This window comes from Pristis pectinata, chromosome 17 (genome assembly GCF_009764475.1).
Source record: "Pristis pectinata isolate sPriPec2 chromosome 17, sPriPec2.1.pri, whole genome shotgun sequence".
NCBI lineage: Eukaryota > Metazoa > Chordata > Chondrichthyes > Rhinopristiformes > Pristidae > Pristis > Pristis pectinata.
In genome coordinates this window covers 1,984,518-2,007,077 of record NC_067421.1, presented here as the reverse complement: position 1 = coordinate 2,007,077, position 22,560 = coordinate 1,984,518, and the positions used below count along the sequence as shown (strand labels likewise).

Here is a 22,560-nt window from a genome sequence, read left to right as displayed (position 1 = left end):
AGAGTTACAAGGTATCCAGGTAGCCAGTATTCACCAGTGAGAGAGACCTTGACGTTTGTGAGGATGGCCTACGACAGGCTGATACACCAGGACCTGTCGAAGGGAGGAAAGCAGATGTGCTGGAACTTTTGGAAAACATGAGGATCGATAAGTCACCGGAACCGGACGGGATATATCCAAGGTTATTACGGGATTCGAGGGAAGAGATTGCTGCGCCTTTGGTGATGATCTTTAGGTAACCACTGACCACAAGAGTAGTGCCAAATGATTAAAGTGGGTAAATGTTGTTCCTTTGTTCAAGAAACGGAGTCGAGATAACTCTGGGAATTACAGGTCAGTGAGTCTTATTTCAGTGGTGGGCAAAGTGCTTGAGACGTCTCTTGGAGACAGGATTAATTGGCATTTGGAGAATCATCGGCTTATTAGGGACAGTCAGCATGGCTTTGTGAGTCGCAGGTCTTGCCTCATGAGCCTGATTGAATTATTTGAAGATGTGACAAAGCACATTGATGAAGGTCGAGGTCTGTGACCAGTGGTGTCCTGTAGGGAACTGTTCTGGGACCCCTGTTCTTTGTGATTTTTAGAAATGACTTGGATGAGGATGTGTAAGAGTGGGTTAGTAAGTTTACAGTGGACAGTGTGGAACGTTGTTGTTGGTACAACAGGACATTAATAGGATGCAAAGCTGGGCTGAGGGGCAGACGGAGTTCTACCCAGAAAAGTATAAAGCGATACACTTTGGAAGATCGAATTTGAAGGCAGAAGACAAGGTTAATGTCGTGACCCTGAGCAGTGCGAAGGAACAGAGGGACCTTGGGGTCCACTGCCTGGGCTACATAGTCCGTGACGGAAACCGAGCCTGGCGCACTGCTTTTTTATGAGATCAATTCACTGACATCTGAGTTGCCTGATGAATCTGACATCCAGGAAAACGTCACGGTCACTGACGTCAGGATATCAGAGGCCGTCAGGGCTCATGCTAACATTTTGAGTAGTTGTTCCCTCGATTAATGATCCACCACCTTATCGTACTAGTGGATGTCTGCTCCGGGGCCTGGGTTGATATTACCAACAGGTTCGGCAACCCGTGAACATCAAAGTGGAAGTGGTGACGGCACTGCTCGCCACCCCCGCCTCTTTACGGCCGTTTATATTCATTCCATGGTTCGCACACAAATTTGCTCGAAAAGAAATTTAAAAAAAAATATTTGGTGAAATCTGGACTAAACGTAGAAAATGCTGGAAACACTCAGCTGGTCAGGTAATGCTTGTGTAACCAGAAACAAAGTTACAGTTTCGGTTAGAATTGGCTTGGTTCTTGGAGGTAGTGGTAGAGGGGTGTTCGCAGATCGGAGGCCTGTGACCGGTGGTGTGTCGCAGGGATCGGCGCTGGCTCCCCGTTGTGTGTCGTGCATTTTAATGATTTGGATGAGAACATAGATGGCTTAATGAATGAGTTTGAAGAAAACAGCATAATTGGTGGTGTAGTGGACAGTGAAGAAGGTTGTCTAAGGTTACAACAGAATCTACATCAACTGGGAAAGTGGGCAAAGGAATGACAGCTGAAATTTAGCTTGATTTAGTGAGAAGTGATTCATTTTTGGGGAGTTAAAATATGACAGGACATACACAGTGATTGCCAGGCCCCTGTTGAGTGAGAGACAAAGGGGTAAAAGTATGTAGCTCGCTGACAATGGAAACACAGGAAGACATGTTGCTGAGGAAGGCGTAGTATAGCCTGCTTGCCTTCGTAGGCCGAGTTATTCAGTATGAGATTTGGGACACCATGTTACATTTGTACCAAACGCAGTTGGAGGATGATGTGCAGTTCTGCTCATCACACAATACAAGGACGTGATTACTCGACAGAGAGTGCAGATACGGTTCACAATGACGTTCCTGGATTGGAGGGCTTCGGCTATCAGGAGAGATTGCATAGGCCAGGTCTGCTTTCTCTGGAGGGAAGGAGGCTGAAATGATAAAGGGAGACAAAATTATGGTGGGCACAGATAGGATAGATGGCCGGTGCCTATTTCCCACTGCAGGGGTGTCTAAGACCACAGGTCTTAATTTAGTGTGAGAGGGAGAAGGTTTAAAAGGAGATCCGAAGAATAAAGAGTTCACACAAAGAGCAGCTGGTCTCTGGAATGAGCTTGCAGAGGAGGTGATGGAGACAAAACAGCAACAGCGTTTAAGGGGCATCTTGACAGGTGCGTGAACGAGAGAAGCATGAACGAATGTAGAATTAATGCAGGTAAGTGGGGTTGGTATTGATAGACATGAGGATCATGAGACACGGTGGGCCGGAAGGCTGCTCCTACACTGCACCACTCTGTGACACTATGAACATAATCATATTTTTTAGACACCTCAGACGTAGAGTTATTTTCCCTTCTTTCCCTCCTCTTATAGATGTAGCGTTTGTACCCTGGGATTTGGGCTTGACTGAGACTATTGCCATCAGAATAGAAAGACGGGAACCTGCAGATATTGTGTATCTGGATCTCCAGAAGGCACTTGACAAGGTCCACATACAAGGCTAGTGCTCTAGATAAGATCTCGTGGCTTTTCAGGAATGCGTTTGCACGGATTGAAACGTGTTTACACCAAATGATACAGAGTCGGTATAAACAGGTCTTTGTTCAGGCTGGAAGGATGTAAACACTGGACTGTCCCAGGGAGCTATTGTCGTCCCTCACCGATTTACGATTTGTACAATGACCCCCAGAAGGGGTCGGAGTGCAAGGTATCCAAGTTTGCCTGTGTCACTGAAGTAGGTGGGTGGAATATTGCGATGAGGATATCTGGGCTCTGTAACGGGTTATAGATAGGTTGAGTTGGTGCGGAAACTTGCCAAATGAGGTTTAAGGTGGTAAGGTGTGAGGGATCACTTTGAGAAGAGGAATCTAAAGGCAGACTATTACCTAACTGGAGAGAGATTGTAACTGAGCGGAGGGGTCGAGATGGTTGTGTGCAGGAATCACAAAACGTCTACAGGCTGATGTAGCAGGTGTTTAGGAAGGCACAATGAATACTGGTTATTATCGCAAAAGGTCTGGTGCTTGGAAGTGTGTAAATGTTGTTCCAGTTGTTTACTGATGAGACCACAAGTGGATGGCTGCGCACACGTTTGAACTGCTGAATGACGAAATAATTTGCTCGAAGTACAAGCAGTGCGAACGAAGTTCACAAGGATAATAACCGGAGTGGGTGGGTTGTCCTATAACCGGAGCTGACGTTCTCTCTCTCCCGCTCTCTGTCTCTGTCTCTGTCTCTGTCTGTCTGTCTGTCTCTCTCTCTCTCCTCCGCTCTCTCTCTCTCTTTATTTGCAAGGAAAGTTTGACTGACTGTGTCTTCGTTATTAGGGGCGCGTGGTTTCACACGAGGATGGATTATGGACAAAACACCGATCTTTGTCAATGCCTAATCAAAACATCTTCACCAATACCAAATATTCTAACATTCTGCGAGATAGGCACGGGAGGTCTGTGACGTGCAGGCGTCAGAGGAGAGAGAGAAGCGCAGATTCTGAAATTAATCATTTATTGATGTCCTTCTCTGAACCATCTGTGGGTTTGCCTGTCCACCGAATTCCATAACGTGCAAGAAATTAAAAATTTAGACTTTAGAAGGTCTGGTTCCACCTACCGAGATCTTTCGATCTGCAGACGGTCACATCGTTACTGCGATGAAACCCATTGATCATCGCCTCACCAATGCAGACAAATCCAGAGCTGTTTACGTTACCAGAGAGTAAAAAGGTTGGGGACATTGAGACTAAATTCCTGCCATCTTTGGTCAAGGAAGGGGAGGAGGAGCGTGGCGGAATCCTCGGCAATACATCAAAGGATAATTGATAAACTCCGGTGGGGATAGTTTCCATAGTAACGAGAGCACTGCAGTCGCGAAGAGCGACCTGGTCATTTTGTCACCAGAGGTTAGTTTGGCGGTGATTTGACACCCTCTAGAGGACCCCGAGTACATAGACTTCAGTCCGTATAACATAGGGTAGAGTGATGGGTACTTTATAATGTCAACCAGAACATAAAAATCATTGAAAGCACACAATCCCACATAATGATAGAACGCGCAAAATAAGGAATTCTGGACTGTTGCCCATCACGGATTCCCTGTCGGACCTTACACAACCGGCGATAGCGGAATCGCGACCAACTGTAAACCTGGGTATGCAGGTGAAAACCCCATCTTACACACGTTCCCTGATCACCCGCCCCTCTCTCCCTTCTCCATACCCACTCACATTCTCTCACTCCTTTTCTTCTTGTCTCCGCAATCTGTCTCTCCGCCTCCAACCACCCTCTCTGCACACTCACTCTTTCCTCTCTTTTCCCCTCGTCGGACGTCTCTCTCCGTCTGTTTATTACTTATGTTTTTCAAAGCCTCCTCCCATCTCTCACAACTTTCCTATCCTTTCTCTCGCCAACCTCTCCATCTCTCATCTTCCTCCCCTCTTTCACCTCTCCGTCCCTCTCTTCTTCCATATCTGGGCTCTCCCTTCACGCTCTCTCTCTGATTCTCTCTTCTCCCACCTGCTTCCCTCTTTCCTTCTCTCACTTGCCGTCTCCCTTCTGCAAGACTTTGCCCACTCCTTCCCGTCCTCTCTATCTCTTGTTCCCCCAGTTTCACACACTTTTCTCCCCGATTGTCTCAGCCATTGCTCCTAACTCTACCATCCCCTCACCCACCCCATCTATTCTCCCTCTAATTCCCACCCTCTGTTATTCGCGGCTGTTCCCATTTCTGATCCCGTTTCTCGCCATTTTCCTCCACGATTCTGCTCTAATCCTCTCTTTCACTTACTCTCTCCCTCCCATCACTCTCCTCTGGCAGGTGGTCCCTGGCCCACCGAATCTACTTCATCCTAACTCTCTGCTGCCTAGCTCCCAATCTCTCTCTCTCTCTCTCCCTCTCTCTATGTCTCTTTCTCCCTCGCTCTCTCGCTCTTTCTCTTGGTTTGTCACTGTATCTCTAGCCCTCTTCTCTCTAATCCAAGGTCACTCTTTCGTCTCCTCATCTTCGCCCCACACCGCGCATCCCATCGCTTCTCCACTCCCTTTACAAACCTCTCACTATTTTCTTCCCTATACCTCTACACCCCCGTCAAACTTGCCAAGCATCCGCTTCTCTATCCTCCTTGACCACCCTTTTCCCTCTCCTCCCCATGCTTTCTCTCGTCCCTCTCTGACCATCTCTCTCTCTCCACCCATCTCTATCTCACGCTCTCTCTTTCCCTCCCCATGCATCTCCCCCCATTTCTCTGCCAACCCTATCCGTCCACCGGCTCTCCCTCTTCTCCCCTCGCCCATGTTCCCCTCTCCCCTCCCCGCCCTTCCTATCGCCCTTTCTCTTGCTTTCATTCCCAGCGATGTCGTGCCATTATCCCACCCATTTCACCCAATTCGCCCTCCCCTTCTCATCCCCCTCTTCCCCTCCCTCTCCCATCCAGCTACCCGCTTCCCCCACTCTCACCGGTGCTAAATAGCTCCCCTGCCTTCTGATGGGGCGAAAAGAAGAATGTGGCACTCAGGGGCATTTCTCAGCGGCCAAGTCCTGCAGTTCCCTCCAGTATTTCTGCAGCTCAGAGCTTCTGACCCCGTGAGAGGTGACAAGCTGTCGATAGGAGCAGGTGGAGAAGGCAACCTTGTCGCCGAAGAATACAGCTCGGGTATGGATTTCCATCGGTTCCACTTTCAGCTCCACTACGCGTAGCCCCACGTAAACATCCTCGAGTTTGAGCAAAGGCGCTGTCCCGGAGATGTTCCACATACGGCAGGCCAGCTCAGTGGAGAGGACGTACCTGATGTCAGAACAGTAGGGTGGGTACACCTCCCCGGGTACTCCTCCTTGCTGACGTACCACTTGCTGTATGTGTCGCGGAAAGGTCTGGCGCCTTTCACAATTAACGCAGTGTAGAAGTTACTGCGTATGTCCCGGGACAGGTGTTTCATCAAATATTCGGTGTTAACGAACATGTCAGAATCGGTCTTCATCACGAAAGAGGCGGAGGCACAGGAGCGTCAGAGCCACTACAGACCCAGTAGCACCTTGAGGGTCAGGTTGTGGCTCTGTCCTCGAAATCTCCCTGGATGATGACCCGGTGCACAGCGCCCTCCCGCCGGATCAACTCCTGTCGCTCTCGCCCGTGTCCCAACAGGAAATAGGTGACCGACCTGGCTTCACCAACCCGTCGCTCGCTCCCCCAGGTCTGGCGGATGGCCGAGCGAGTCTCGAACTGATCGGGGTAGCTGGTGACCAGCAGGACGAGCAAGGGAGAGCTGTTGTCACACCGCCTGACGGGCTGCTTCTGGAAGGAGGTGTCGTTGAACTGCGATGGAGATCGGGGCTGGACGCTGCTGCGGCTCCGATCTCTGCTCCACAGAATCATCAGGATCAGACAAAGAATGAGAAGCAGGAGGATCCCACCCTTGAGGAACCGGTTGCCACATTGTGGTTTGAGTAACATCCACTGTCAACGGCTCGGACCTGCTGGAACAATAAAGAAAATTAATGCATCAACACTTACGTTCCAACCAAGGGGAATGCTCCGTCCATCAGTGCACTGGGAGACACGTGATGTGGAGAAGAGGGAGCTCACACAGTAAAGCACCTCCCACGGTGTGGCACTTCCTGGGACCAGAGTATCCCACAGTGCAGCAGCTGATGGGCAATGCCCGTTGCACAGTGCGGTTCTCCCTCGCATAGTCCGTCTCAAAGAGATGCATTTCCACCCATTGGTTCCCCCAGAATTTGGAGGCCTCTCAGGTCAACACTGGCCCTTCGCGGTGCTCAGTTGGCATTACCCCTTCAGACTGCAAAATAGTAAATGCAATTCCGGAATATGCTCCAGCACGTTCGGATGAACTGGTCTTCCTGCTGAGATCCCCGTCATGGCAGAAGGCAGCCTGGAGCCGCCTTGGTTCATCCCGTATTATCCCAAGAAAAGACTGGGAACATCGTGTTGAAGAAGGCTACTGGAGTTGAACCGCAGCTGTGTGCTATAGACAAGCTACTCTTAGATCCCACCTAATATGGACAATTGTCCAGGTATGTCCAGCGAGCAACTAGCAGCAGCCATCTGATCTAACTAAAGCCAAACTATCTCCGAAATGGATGGAGTGCAAAGTGATTGAAGGTGTCGTTGACAGTCCTGTCAATAATAAGCTGCTCTCCGATGTCCAGTGTGGGTTTTGCCGGGACCACTCGGCTTCAAACATTATTACACCCTTTGAGGCTGAATTGGCCGAAACAGACAATCCAAGTGAGGGAGGAAAGATCCATTTGACCCCAGAGGGGAGGAACTCCGCAGAGCTCGTTTCCTGCTTCATTTTACACGGAGTGATCTTTAACCAGGCAATCCTTTGGGTAAATCGACAGTTTTAGACCGTGTGAGCCCGCACTCGGTGAACGTCGCCGGAGCTCTGAGGGGGGCTCAGACTGAGGGAAGATTCTTCACCAAATGAGGAGGTTTGGTTTGAATGAAAAGTCAGAAATACATATAATATGCCTCATTATCCTTACCTTAATTTCATCAATAGGCCACCTGTGTGTATATTTCCAAGTTACTTCCTTGTTGGTTCACTGCGAATAATCAGGTGCGCCATCATTGGTTTATCTGGGAGCTGCGGGTTGTTCTGTGAGAATGAGAGCTCAGTGACTGTGTGCCAACAGCTCCTTGTCGACAGGACGGATTCCACAGTTATCAGAACAGGGAGCGGCTGTGGCGCTGAAACCAGATCCAACCGGTTCCACAATCCATGATCACCTTCAACGGAACAAAGTTGGTTTAAAAATACATTTAACCCCTTCATATACAAACAAGTACAGTAACACCAATATGAAGTTTGAAACAATCTTTAACACTTCTGTCTGCTACATTCCTTGCTGAAATCCCACCGTCCTCTTCCCGTTGTTTTACCAAGGATGTTTTTCCATATAGAAAGGGGTGACAGGGCCGTGCCCGGAGTTCAATTCAGTTGACGCTGTCAGTCTGAGAGATGTTATCAGCGCGGTATAGTTTAAACGACCTCGAACCCCGTTTCCAACTGTACTGAATGGAGTAGCTTCCCGATTTTATCCGATTTAATGAAGGGTGTATCACTACCAGTATCCAGTTACCGTTCTATTCTCTCGCTAAAATCCGTATTTTACCACAATCTGACAGTCATTAATATCAGTCACCGTCCACAGTAACCAGGGACAACCTTTCTCTCTGAGGATCCTCTAATGTTGGAACCGGATGGTGCTGAGCTCGATCCACGGCCCCCACAGGATGATGTTCCAAGTTCTGAGCAGGGATCAACAATCGCCCTGCGTCACTCTGCTTAGTCGGCTCTGAGATCAACTCAATGCTCGTTCAACTCCTGGTCCTGAAACCGAACACTTCAGCAGACTGGACACGAAACGGTGCAGTCAGATTACACCCAGTGTCGGTGGTAACCGAATCACAAGCAGTAGTCCGGGAATTTACATTCCGGCATGACAGAAAATGTCTCTGAAACAGAATGGATGGGTCACATGCCACGAATTCCAGGTCCCACTTTCTGTGCCGTGGGAGATCTCCTCATGTGTAATCGGAGACAATTCGTGGGGAAAACTCAACTTTCACAGCGCAGTGTCATGTGAAATGCAGCCCTGCAACTGATATCACTTTAACCCAGTTTGTTGTTGTTATTACCCTCTAATTGCCCCTTAACCCATCAACCGGACGACTTTCACTACCTATATCCGCGGCAACTCTTGCCTCACCGAACCATTATCATTTTGTAGTCCCATTGATCACCAGCTACATAGTCTTTGCAACTTAAAACTAACAAGTAACAGCGTTTCCAAATCTGAGGAAATGCCTTCAACCCAGGAGGTTAACTCTTTCTCTATCCACAGATACTTCCAACCTTCTGAGTGTATCAGTGGGGCTGCTCCCCGAGAGTTCCCCACAACAAACCTGGATCACACTTCCCAACCAATGGAACTTTTGGTTATTCCAGCTGTTAAAGTGACTTGGATGTCCGTGTACATCGATTCTGTAAAGGTCCTGGGCAGTTACAGAAATCAATCAGCAAGGCCGAGGGACCCCACTCTCCATGTCTCAGGGACTCTGCTTCAACAATACAAAGCCATGGTCTGCCTGTCCTGGGAGCACAGGGAGAAGTGCACAGACCCACACCAGGGGAGAGAGAATACAGTCTCAGTGTGGATTGACCAGAATGATCCCCGGACTCCGGGGTCACATTATGTGCAGAGATTACCACCCAGGATGTGGAAAGTTGAAGTGTGATCCGATGGAGGTTTCAGACTATCAGAGGGATCAAGTGGGGGAGACGGAGAAAAACTATTCACCCGGGAAATCTGGCACTCGGAGACAGTCTGAACATCAGAGCTGGGAGCCTCAGGCCGGATCCCCACAGGCTGACGACGTTTCCCCACAGGCTCACTGTTTCCAGCAGCCAGACCCAGACAAACTGCAGCAGTCGGTGCGTCGGCACATCCCACCCTCAAATCATCAGATGTCAAACAGCACGTCGGGAACTGACAACCCTTTATAGATTTCACCATCGGAAATGTAACCTAAATACAGAGGGACTTTTTAATTTGTGAGCAAAATCAAAATAATCAGTTCACTGTTCAGTTACAACCAGACAATTAGCACACGAGGAATAGCAGGTTAAATAATCCGTCCCATTTACGATAAGATAAGATAAGATAAGATAAGATAAGATAAGATAAGATAAGATAAGATAAGATACGATAAGATAAGTTATGATCAGATCAGATCAGATCTTTATTAGTCACATATACATCGAAACACACAGTGAAATACATCTTTTGTGTCGTGATTTTGGGGGGTAGCCCGAAAGTGTCGCCACTCTTCCGGCACCAACATAACATGCCCATAACTTCCTAACCTGTACGTCTTTGGAATGTGGGAGAAACATCCGGGTGACCGCTGATTATGAAATCACGCTTCAGTGCAGCGTCCAAGATCACTGCAGATCCAGGGACAACGACTGAGATATTTGACAAGTTACCATGATATCAACAGGCTGCAGCAGGGACTCGAGGGAAAATTCCAGCCGCAACAGCCTCAGCAACATGGCCAAAATCGCTCTCTCCCCAGATAGTCCCACTCCCGGGACACAGAATGCCATCACTGGTGGCCGAGACTGAGCCCCAGCCCGGACACTGAACGCCATCACTGGTGTCCCAGACTAAGCCCCACCCATGCCAGTGAATGCCATTACTGGTGTCCCAGTCTAAGCTCCACCGCAGGACACTGAATGCCATTACTTCTGTCCCAGAATGAGCCCCACCCTGGGCCCTTCCTGTCGGTGCAGTTCCCCAGGTTCAAATGGATTGACCGCTGAGACACGGGGCAGCAGGACCGCCCCTGATACCACAGCCACCTCAGCTCGAGCTGGGAACCGGTACAGCTGTTCGGTGTTAAATACGGGGCGCAGCCATTTAAAGTGGAGGGCGGCCGTCGGCCAGAAGTGTTCCCATCCAGAGGCCGGTGATTTTCCTACAGCGAGATGTTCACTGGGACACACTCAGTCCGGGTCTGGTTCCCCGCAGTGACTTCAGCTGATTCTCTCCACTTGAACTGAAATGATTCTCCCGCAGCCTGAAACAGGTTGAAGAATAAAGAGGAAATAAACAGATTGTACAACAGGGTCAGTAACAGGGCACTGGGGTTAACAGCAACACTTGGGGACAAATATCACCAGGACAGCCCGTGGGCCGACTGATCATGAATCCCATTAACACTCACGTGATCAGCTCCAGACTCGGGAGGGTCAGTACGAGGTGGCAGAGAGCGGGGACAGATCGGTCTGTGAAGGATTATTTCCCCAGGTCCAGCACCCTCAGTGAATGGTATATCGAGAGTGGAGGTGAGATCCTTGATGTAAGAATCTGTGAGACCCAGATCGCTCAGCCTGTAGATGAGAGAGTGTGAGGGTGAAGGACACAGAGATACAGGAGACAGTGCAAATCCCCAGGGTTTATCAATAACAGAATTACTGATCCCACAGGTTGAAAATCTCTAGTTCGGCATCCTTGAGACCTGACCAGTGATCATCTTGATAGCATGTGAGTGAACACACCCACACACAGAAAACATGAGTGAGGGAGACACAGTCACGCTGATTAGACATTGCACAGTCGGTGAAAACATGAGTGAGGGAGACACAGTAACGCTGATTACACATTGCAAGTCGGTGAATGCACTCATGGCCAGGGGGTCTTCATAGCTTGACTGCAGGTGATGCAGGCAAATGCTACTGGGATTGCCATCCACATGCAAAACCTCCTGAGTCACACACTGCCTGACTCTCCCCCCACCCCTCAGCCTCCCCATACACCACCCTCCCCTGGGTCACACACTGTCTGACTCTCCCTCCACCACCTCCTCCCCATACATCACCCTCCCCTGGGTCACAAAGTCCAGCTCTCCTTGGGCCATTCGTCCGCAGATCACACACTGCAAACTCTTCATTCTCCACCCCCCCCTAACCCAAATACACCATCCATCCTTGGGTAACACACTGCCCAACTCCGCATCCCATCAACACCACCCCCTCCCCATACACCTTCTATATCGCTGGCTCACACACTGTCTGACTCTACTCCAACCCCTCCTCTTCTCCATGCACCACCCATCCCTTGGTCACACATTGTCTGATATTCCTGGGGCCATTCTTCTCCAGATCACACGCTGTCCAACTCCTCATCCTACCCTCCCCATACACCACCCATCCCTGGGTCACAAACTGCCTGATCTCCATCCTCCTCTGCTCACACACTGTTTCATCTCCCTTGATGAATCCATAACTGTCCAAATATGCCCCATGCTCAGTGACTGCAATGTTCTGATCTACAAAAGGAAATGGAGAAACGCAAACCCAATGTTGACTCCCTGTCAGGGAGGCATCATTCCCTCCGATACTGAGCGACAGAGTCACATCACCAAACATAACCTGACAGCACGTGTGGCCTGTCCAACTGATCCACAGTCAGATCAACAGAGGTGTATCAGGTATGTCCATCCCACCCTGTGTGCAGTAGACCCATTCCCGCTCTCCTGGATACTCTCGTGTGTCCCGCAACGTTCACTGATACCACATGGAATTACCCAGTTCAGCAAAGTGCCACAGCAGATGGAGACCACTGATCTCCAGGTACACAGTGGTCTCGATCGTGGCAGCTGGGAATTTAAATTCAGCTAAATAATCAAATGATGAAATAATCTGGAATAAAATGTCATTACCTCCAGTGGCTGACATGCCGCTACTACACAATTAGTGATTACTTCACCTGTTTCCCAGAGACACCCACATCCTGTGAACAAGTGGTAAATCCTCCCAACTTTAACATGACTTTTGGTGCCTTCACTTCCACAGCACCATCATGTGGATATGAAACATTGACTCCAATCTACTTTTGGTTTACAAGGCCAGCGTGCATCATCGGTGGGGCTAGAAACTACTTTATAATCACAGTGTAAAATTCTCTGCGGTTCCTGCTGTGGACACATATTCTCCTTTCACTATCCAACACACTTACTGCAACCATCCACAGACTAAACCAGATGTAATGCACCACCAATACTTCACCAAGTCCTTCCCCTCCCCTCATCTCCACTGAGTCACAGTTCTAAGGAGCACTGGCTTTTCCTTCTCCTCTCTCTAAGATAAGGACACACAAACCCATATTAATCTATATCAACAAAGGCAAAGAGATTTTTAATTCAGTGAGAGGCGATCCCTGGACGACTGACAATTGGCCTCAGCGGCAAGCTGTGTGAAAGGGCCAGATTTCCATTCCAAAATTTGATTAGCCCAGCTGACTCATCAGGATAATCCAACAGTTTCACTCCCAATATTACTGACATTAGCCTTCGCAATTAGGTGCCAAAATTATTTCAATTACTTGACCAAGTGTTCCAACAGACCTGGCTGGATTGAACCAGTATTTGGGGATGGTTATTTGAGTTGTTGTGCAGAGCAGTGGCAGATTAAATATAACCCTGATAAGTGTGCGGTGAAGCACTGTGGGGGATGGTCATCTGAGGGCAGGACATACACCAGGAATGATCGAGGTCCAGGGAGTACTGAGGAACACAGAAAACTTGGTCTATGAATCCAAAGATCGCTGACGTTGGCAGCACAGGGAGACGGTGGCTGAAGGAAGCAGACAGTATGTGAGCGTTCATTAGGTGGGGCATAAAATACGGGTGAAGCATATCTTGGTACAACTTTACAAAATGCCGATGAGGCTACATGTACAACAGCGCGTGCAGTTCCTATTACCACACAATAGGAAGGAAGTGCATGCACTGGGGAGGGTGCAGAGAACATGCTCCAGTCCTGAGAAAGGGTCTTCAACTTGAAACATTAACTCTTTCACTTCCCACAAATGTGGTCTGACCTGCTGAATATTTACAGCATTTTTCTGTGCTTTACATTTCCAGCACCTGCAGTATCTTTGGTTTTTCACCAGGATATCGCCTGGGATAAAATGTTTCAGTTATGAGATGGGCTGGTCTTGTTGTCCTTGGAGCAGAGGAGACCAATGGAAGACATGACAGAGGGGCACAAAGTTATGGGAGGCACAGACGGGGAAAGTAAACTGGTCATAGTGTCAGAATCATACAGCATAGAAATGGGCCCTTCGACCCAACTGGTCCATGCTGACCAAGATTCTCATCTAAGCTTTTCCCATTTGCCTGCATTTGGCTCATATCCTTCTCAAACTTTCCTATCCATGTAGTGCCCAAGTAACTTTTAATTGTTAATGTACCTGCCTCAACTACTTCCCCGCCAGCTAATTCCATATACTGACCACCATCTTCATGAACAATTTGCCCCTCAGGTTCCTATTAAATCCCTCCTCTCTCATTTTAAACCTATATCTTCCAGTTCTCGATTCACCACCACCGGGTAAATATTGTGCGCATCACCTTATCTATGCCCCTCATGATTTTATGCACCTCAATGATTCACCCCTCATTCTCCTATTCTCCATTGTGAACAGTCCCAAGCTGCTCGACCTCTCTCCGTAACTCAGTCCCTCGAGTCTCGGCGACATCCCCATCACTCCTTCCAGCATAACAACATTTTAGCTCTCGCAGGGTGCCCAAAACCAAACACAATATTCTAAATACAGCCTCACCAACTCCTGTACAACTGCAACATTGCAGCCCAGCTTCTATGCGCAGTGCCCTGACTGATGAAGGCCAGCCTGCCAAATGCCTTCTTCACCACCCTGTCTACCTGTGACGCCACTTTCAGGGATCCATGTACTTTTACTCCTGGGTCTCTCTGTTGTACAACACTCCCCAGGGCCCTACCATGGACTGTGAATGTCCAAGCCTGATTTGTCTTCCCAAGAGGCAACACCTCCCACATATCTGAATTAACCTCCATTTGCCGTTCCACAACCCACTTCCCCATCTGATGGAGATCGCTGTATAAATCTTGATGATCATCTTCACTGTCTACAGCACCACCGATTTCAGTGTCATCTGGAAACTTACTGACCATGGCTGGTATATTCTCACCCCAGTTACTGATATCGATGACAACTAGCAATTGGCCCAGCACCGTCCCCTGGGGAACACCACTAGTCAAGGGTGTCCAGTCCAATAAACAACCTTCCACCATCAGCTCTGCTTCCCTCAAGCAAGCCAACCGTGCATCCAATTTGCCAGCTCTCTCTGGATCCCATGTGAGCTTTCCACATCAGCTGACCATGTGGAACCCTGTCAAAGGCCTTACTGAATCCATACAGACTACATACCGAGGGCAGAGGTGTCTAATACCAGGGGGCATAGATTTAAGCAGAGGAGTGAGAGGTTCACAGGGATAGGCGGAACGGTTTATCATTCAGATACCTGGAACACACTGCCCAAGGTGGTGGGGGAGGCAGCTACTTTCACCACATTTAAGAAGTGGATGAGCATTGAAATTGCCAAGATACAGTTGGCGATGAACCAAGTGCTGATAAATGGGACCAGTACAGACAGCGAGTCGATGGGCAGAATAGGCACGGCAGGCCAAAGGTCTGTTTCCGTGCTGTACTATCTCCGACTCTGGACGTGCTAAACTAACGACGGTGGCACCGCAAACCATTTGGTTCAAAACTCTACACCCCTCTTAACTTGAAATAAACGAGGCTGTACCCCTTTGTCCCCATTGCTTATATCTGTTCCTGTCCAGGTATCACACAGAGTTTGGCAACTTCTGCTGAACAGCTGGCAATCGGTGAAGCTCCTGTGCCCTCTTCCATCAATGTCAGTTTCTGTTTTCAAACGTGCACCTCTCACTGTGTCAGAATCAATGATTAAATCTGGCCCTCAACACTGTGTTCACATCCACAAGCACTGCAACTTGAACCATCTCACTGAGATTCTGATGCAGACCCAACCACTGCACTCTGCACTCGAGATCACATCTCTCCTGCTTCTGACATGTAAAATACCTGAGGAATGGTCTTTAGATTCAGATTGAAGGTTCCAGTGGAGGCTCCAGGGAGGCTACATCTCCACACAAACTGCCCACTTGAACCATAGAACAATACAGCACAATACAGGCCCTTCGGCCCACCATGTTGTGCCGAACTTCAAACCACTCCTGAGACTATCTAACCCCTTGATCCCACATATCACTCTATCTTAAATTCTTCAGTACGCTTATCTAACAATCTCTTGAACTTGACCAACGTATCAGCCTCCGCCACCACCCCAGGCAGCGCATTCCATGCACCAACCACTCTCTGGGTGAAAAACCTCCCTCTGATATCTCTATTGAACTTCCCATCCATTACTTTAAAGCCATGCCCTCTTGTATTGAGCATTGGTGCCCTGGGAAAGAGGTGTTGGCTGTCCACTCTATCTATCCCTTCTAATATTTTGTATACCTCTATCATTTCTCCCATCCTCTTTCTCTCTAATGAGAGAAACCCTAGCTCCTTTAGTCTCTCCTCATAATCCAGGCACTCTAATCCCCGCAGCATCCTGGTAAATCTCCTCAGCACCCTTTCCAATGCCTCCACATCCTTCCTATAATGAGATGTGGAGGAGAAGATCACTTGAGAAGCCTGCTTATACCAGTGACACAGGAAACTCCATCACTGTCGCTGTCCAGTCACTGTGTCTGAGCTGCTCACCCCTGGGAATCCTCCTGCTTCCCGGCTCACTCTCTTCCTCAGCAAGCCGTTCTCCTCACTCACTGTATTTGAGCAGATCACAAAAGCCCAACCAAGATGATTTATTGAACAGTCCCTATGTCCCTCCACCAGTACCGTGCTTCTCCTGGAGATGTTAACTCCCTCTCCTCATCCCTTTCCCTTTTCCTTTGTGAACTCCAGGTATTCACACCAGATCTGAACCCACTGTCAGGACATTTATATCTCACAGAAGGCTGTACAAACCCGTGTCCATGTCTGATGCAGAGGTCACTGCGTCCCCTTCCCCATTTGCACTCTCAGCCATACCAGTGACAGGTGCTCCAAAATTCTGGTGCTTTGTAACAAACAGAACGTTAACAGGAGGGTTGGAAATAATTAGGATGAAAAGGGAAAGTTTACATTTAGAAATGACACACATACTGTCTGGTCCAATGGAGCAGATCCTCCCTTGTTTACAGAATTTACTTTCGGACCCACCCTCCCCAGGTCGCGCACCGGCCTGTCTCCCGGGACCCACCCTCCCCGGGGTGGCGCACCGTCCCATCCCACGGGACAAACCCCCGGGGTCGCGCACCGTCTACTGTATCCACTTAATCAGACCCCTACTGTCTGAGCCCACGCAAGCGCCACACCCCCACTGACCCTCTGCGCCCACGCAGGTGCTCCCCTCCACGCCACTCACGCTCCCACACCCCCAGATATTCACTCACCCCACCCCACGCAGGCCTCTCCCTCCCGGCACCCAGGCATGCGTTCCCCCATCCCCAGGCAGGTGGTCCTCACTCACTCAGCAAGTACTCACGCGTCCCCATATCATTCACCATCCCCGCAGTCATCCCAGCCTCCCCCATCGCCCGCATACACCCAGACGTCCCCAGCCCACCCCCCGCAACCACGCAGGCGTCCCCCCTACACCCACACAGAACCCTCCCAACACCCCCGCCCTCGAAATCACAACGAACGGATCCCATCCAGACACATGTTACAGCCCTGCCCAGTGGAGCTCGGTCCCACTCCCTGGGCACCGGCCCGGCCCGGTCCCACTCCCCGGGCACCGGCCCGGCCCACTTCCACTCCGAACCCCCCCGATTTACATAAACCCGAAACCGGCCCCCTCCTCACCGCTGACCGAACAGGAGACCGCCGGGAATGTCTGGAGGACCAGGTCCACGCTTGCGCTTTGCCGGAGTTCCCCACAGCGCCACCAGTGAGCGGATGACCGAAGGGACAATGCAGCGGGACCAGCCTTTCGGCCCCTTCACTGGGTACCCAACCTCCGCCACGTCAATGACCATCACACATTATTCCCCTCAGCAATTAGCTGTTTCACTGATTCAGCCAACAACTGCCTGTCAGAGGAAGGATGTTCAGGGTTCACATTGTCAGGGTGTTTAGTTTACTGGGAGACATAAAACACTGCAGCGACTGCAGCTCTTTACTAATTAACTTTGGGTGGACTTCTCTGGCATTTATCATTGACATCAGTGTGCCGTTACACTCACACAACACTGAATTCAGTGGTGAAACACTGTTATTTTCCTTCTTTGTCCAACCATGTCAGTGTCTATCAGTATATACTGACTAACGAGACCCTGCACTGACCAAAGCCGCCACAGCCCAGACCGTCCTGGAAAGTCCTCCCCAGACACATTTGGGGATTTGTGAGCCAGCCCGAGACAAACCACACACTGCCCAGTCCACCGATAACACGGCACAGCTTGGTAGACAGTAGTTCTTCAGGGGGACTTTAAATCACCCCACACTGAATTCAGTGGTGAACCCTTGAAGTTTCCTTCGTTGTCCACCTAAAATCAGTGGAAATGTCGACTAAATGTTTTGAAAACAAAGCGCTGGCCACCCACGTCTGACGTCACACACGGCTCCCCACATACATGTGACGTCACACGCGCTGCCCGGCTCGCGCGGAGACGGTTTAACGGCCGAGCGCGCGCCCACCAACCGCCACCTGGCCCTCCAACTGTCAACAGAGGAGGTCGAGCAATCCTGTTCCCATTGGTGCGAGGGGACGTCAATCACTGGTTATAACCAATAGCGGAGGAAAACCCGCCGAGGGGGCGTTATCCCCGCAGACACCACCTCCCGCTCGCTCCACAAACTCTTGGTCAAACCCGAACAAACCTCAGAGCAAATGTGCCGTTTTTTAATTTCTTTCCATTATCCTCCGGGGGGAGTTGGGGCCGTTTGTGAACCGGTTTCCCCACCGACGGGTGAAGCGGCTTCCTGCGGCCGGAGCCGGTGAGTTGAGCTGCCTGTGATGCTGCTGCAGGGTTTCCATTGGATGTGTCCCTCCATGTACATGTGCACCCGGCAATGAACCCGAGCGGACCTGACACAACCTGGGGAGGGTGGCGCGGGGATGATCATGTCCAGAGGGTTCAGGATGATGTGGGCAAGGTGGGTGAGTGGGAACAACAGGTCAGATGGAGTCCAGTGTGGGAAATGTGAGCTCCCCACTTCTGTGGAAGGGACGGAAATGCTGAGTGTGTTTAAATGGTGAGGGACTGAGGTGCAGCGGGCAGTGAGGGAGGCCACATGGAAGTTGTATTTACTGCAGGAGTTACTGGGTATAAGAGTGAAAATGACCGCGCACCTGTTATTTAGAGCTTTGTTGAGTCTGCAGCTGGAATATTGTGGAACATCTCGATCTGCTGGTGTAACATCAGTCATGCAGCACTTGCTGCAGAGAGCTGGCAGTGAAGGGTCACCCCACTGTTCACTGCAACCATGAGTTTGTCACATGAAGAATAATCAAACAGGCTGAGCATTGCCTAAAGTGTGCAGGACGAAGTGGTGACCTGACTACATGCGCAACATCATCAACGGGTTCAAACCAAACTACTGGGAGAGCTCAGCGTCTGTGGGGCAAAGGGATCACTGACCTTACCGTATGAGCTCTGGGATCGGGATTGAGGGAAAAGAGGAGAGGTTGGCCGTGTCCGGGGGTGGGGAATGGGCCAGAGGCTGGGAGGCGATCGGTGGATCCCAGATCTGTTCCCAGAGCGCCTGCCCCCACAGGGGCTTTCCCTGGATCTGCCAGTTCCCCTTGTGCCATCCATGTGGCCATCCCATTCCCCGCTGCCCGGGACCCTGTGGACATGTGCAGCCGATGGGTTTGGTGCTGCGGCAACAGGGTGACCGCCACCCGTTCAGCCGGCTGTTGCATCCGCCCTCTCCCTGACTACATCAACGGTGATGAGGTCGAGAGAGCTGACAGCTTCAAGTTCCTAGGAGTGAACAACACCAGCAGCCTGTCCTGGTCAAAGCACGTAGATGCCACGGCCAAGAAAGCTCACCAGCACCTCTACTTCCTCAGGAGGCTAAAGAAATTCAGTTTGTCCTCTTTGACTCTCACCAACTTTTACCGATGCACCATAGAAAGCATCCTATCTGGATGTATCACGGCTTGGTCTGGCAACTGTTCTGCCCAGGACCACAAGAAACTGCAGAGAGTTGTGGACACAGCCCAGCACATCACGGACACCAGCCTTCCCTCCTTGAACTCTGTCTTTACCTCTCGTTGTCTTGGTGAAGCAGCCGGCATAATCAAAGACCCCACCCACACGGGACATTCTCTCCTCTCCTCTTCCATCTGGTAGAAGATACAGGAGTCTGAGGGCACGTACCACCAAAATGAAGGACAGGTTCTACCCCACTGTGATGAGACTATTGAACCGTTCCCTTATACAATGAGATGGACTCTGACCTCACGATCTACCTTGTTGTGACCTTTCACCTTATTACACTGCACTTTCTCTGTAGCTGTGACACTTTACTCTGTACTGCTATTGTTTTTACCTGTACTACATCAATGCACTGTGTAATAACCCGATGCACCTGCACTGTGTAATGAATTGACCTGTACGGACGGGATGCAAGACGAGTTTTTCACTGTACCTCTGTACAAGTGACAATGATAAACCAATCCCAATTCCTTGCTGCTGTAGAACTGTCCCTGGGTTCATAACAGCAGCTCCCCACCCCTGAACAGCGGCTCTCTGGCGGCTGGAGCCGTCCGTAAACCAGGCATGGCGTCGGTCTGCTTCTGGCTGCTGTTCGTGCAGCACGTCCCGCGTTACAGGAGAGGGAGGCACCGGGATGGGAGGGTCGAGGGTCTCCGTGCCCCTGTCCACCGGTGCCTGGGCTGCACTTCTGTGCAACGTGCTGATGCCCTCAGGACCCTTCCTTGCTCGTTCTCCAATGTAGCACTTCCACTTCACAGCAGAGGCTGGCTGTGCCCTCCCCAACCTGTGAGCGGAGCCCCCCAGGAGCACCCATGTCAGAATGAGGAGGTCGCGTCTGAAAGTGACCCGGCTCCCCTCTGTGTAGGCTTCTGTCTCCACTGACGCCCAAAAGCAGACCAGCAGTCATCGTTCAAAGGGCGTGTATCATTTAGCTGACTCGGGCAGAGAACGGGACCAGAAGCCCAGGGGAGGGTTCACTCCATTCTGTTCTGCCACAGACTCCATACAGCGGTGTTCTGATGTACGGATGGCTGTAACTCAAACGGCAGCCCCTGCCAATGAGCCACTGCTCCCCTTGGCAGCATCAAACGCCTTGTTGCTGTTCTGGCCCCATCCAAAAGCTGCCTTTTCTTGAGTTACTGTGTCTGGAGGTCGGAGCAGGGCAGCTAGGTGTGGTCTGTTTCTCTTGTCCAGTCGCCCAACGGGCCCCACAAACCTTGGTGTTCTTTGCTTATTGGTGGGGGTAGCTAGTTAAACTATCGTTTTGTACTTTCTCCGGGATCACTTGATGCCCTGAGACCCACCGGATACCCAGGACCTGGACCGTCTGACTCGGCCCCTGTACCTTCTGTGGATTAACCGCCCATCCTGAACCTTTCATGTGGCTCACCAGCACATCCAGGGCTTCGGCAGTGGGGACAGGATATGGTGATGTTGCAGTGGGGACCTGGATGGTCAATATTGTGGGCAGTGGGCATCGTGATGTTGCAGTTGAGACTCTGCAGGGTGAAGGTGCAATGTGGACCGGGCAGAGTGATTGTCCAGTAGTGACAGTGCAGGGCGAATGGGTAGTGGGGACAGGGACAGGTGAAGGTGCAGTGGGGACCAAGCAGTTTGAATGTGCTGTGGGGAATGGGCAGGTTGATTGTGCCTTGGGGAATGGGAATGCTGATGTTGCAGTGGAGACTGGAGTGGGTTAAGGTGCAGTGGGACCAAACAGGGTGAACGTCGAGTGGGGGCTGGGCAGGGTGAAGGTGCACTGAGGACCGGGCAGGGTGAAGGTGCACTGAGGACCGGGCAGGGTGAAGGTGCAGTCAGGACCGGGCAGGGTGAAGGTTGAGTGGGTGCAGGGCAGGGCGAATGTTGAGTGGGTGCAGTGCAAGGTGATGGTGCAGTGGGGATGGGACAGAGGTGAAGGGACAGAGGTGAAGTTGCAGTGGGGACAGGGCAGGGTGAAGGTGCATTTGGGTCTGGGCAGGGTGAATGTGCAGTGTGGACAGGGCAGGGTGATGGTGCATTAGGGACAGTGCAGGGAGAATGTGCAATAGGACTGGGCAGGGTGAAGATGCCATGGGGACTAGGCAGGTTGAAGATACAGTGGGGACCGGGCAGGGTGAAGGTGCATTGGGGACCTGGCAGTGAGCTGGTGAAGTGGGGACTGCGCAGGGTGGAAATGCAGTTGGGATGGGGCCGTGTGAAGGTGTAATGGGGACTGGGAAGGATGGGTATGGGGCAGGGTGACGGTGCAGTGGTAACAGGTAAGGTTGAAGGTGCAGTGTAGACAGGGCAGCGTGAAGGTGCAGTGGGGACTGGGCAGGGAGAAGACACAGTGGGAATCTGGCACATTGATTGTGCCGTGGGCAGTGGGTTGGGTGATGTTGCAGTGGAGACCGGACAGGGTGAATGTGCAATGGGACGGGACAGGGTGAACATCCAGTGGGTCCAGGCAGGTGAAGATGTAGTGTGGACCAGGCAGGGTGAAGGTGCAGTGGACAATGGACAGGGTGAATGTGCAGGGGGGACAGGGCAGGTTGAAGTTGCCGTGTGAAATGTGCACGGTGAAGGTGCAGTGGAGAATGGACAGGGTGGTTCAGTGGTGACAGGGCAGGGTGAAGGCACAGTCGGGACTGGGCAGGGTGAATGTTGCAGCGGGGACCAGACTGGGTGAAGGTGGAGTGGGGAATGTACAGGGAGGTGCAGTGGGGACATGGCAGGGTGAAGTTGCAGTGGGGCTGTGCAGGGTGAAGGTGCAGTGTAGTCCGGGCAGTGTAAATGTGCAGTGGGGACTGGGCAGCGTGAAGGTGCAGTGGGGAGTGGGTATGGTGATGTTGCAGTGGGGACCTGGATGGTGAAGTGTCAGTGGGCAGTGGGCATC

General features: G+C 50.9%; 1 long non-coding RNA gene across 1 annotated transcript; it reads right to left on the bottom strand.

Moving 5' to 3' along the window:
- Positions 1-9,835: 9,835 nt before the first annotated feature.
- On the bottom strand, positions 9,836-16,619 carry LOC127579508 (uncharacterized). The gene is made up of 3 exons (XR_007957678.1): positions 16,447-16,619; positions 10,787-10,952; positions 9,836-10,639 (listed from the first exon to the last, which is right to left on the bottom strand). It is a non-coding gene; the product is annotated as an uncharacterized LOC127579508 (long non-coding RNA).
- Positions 16,620-22,560: the final 5,941 nt, after the last annotated feature.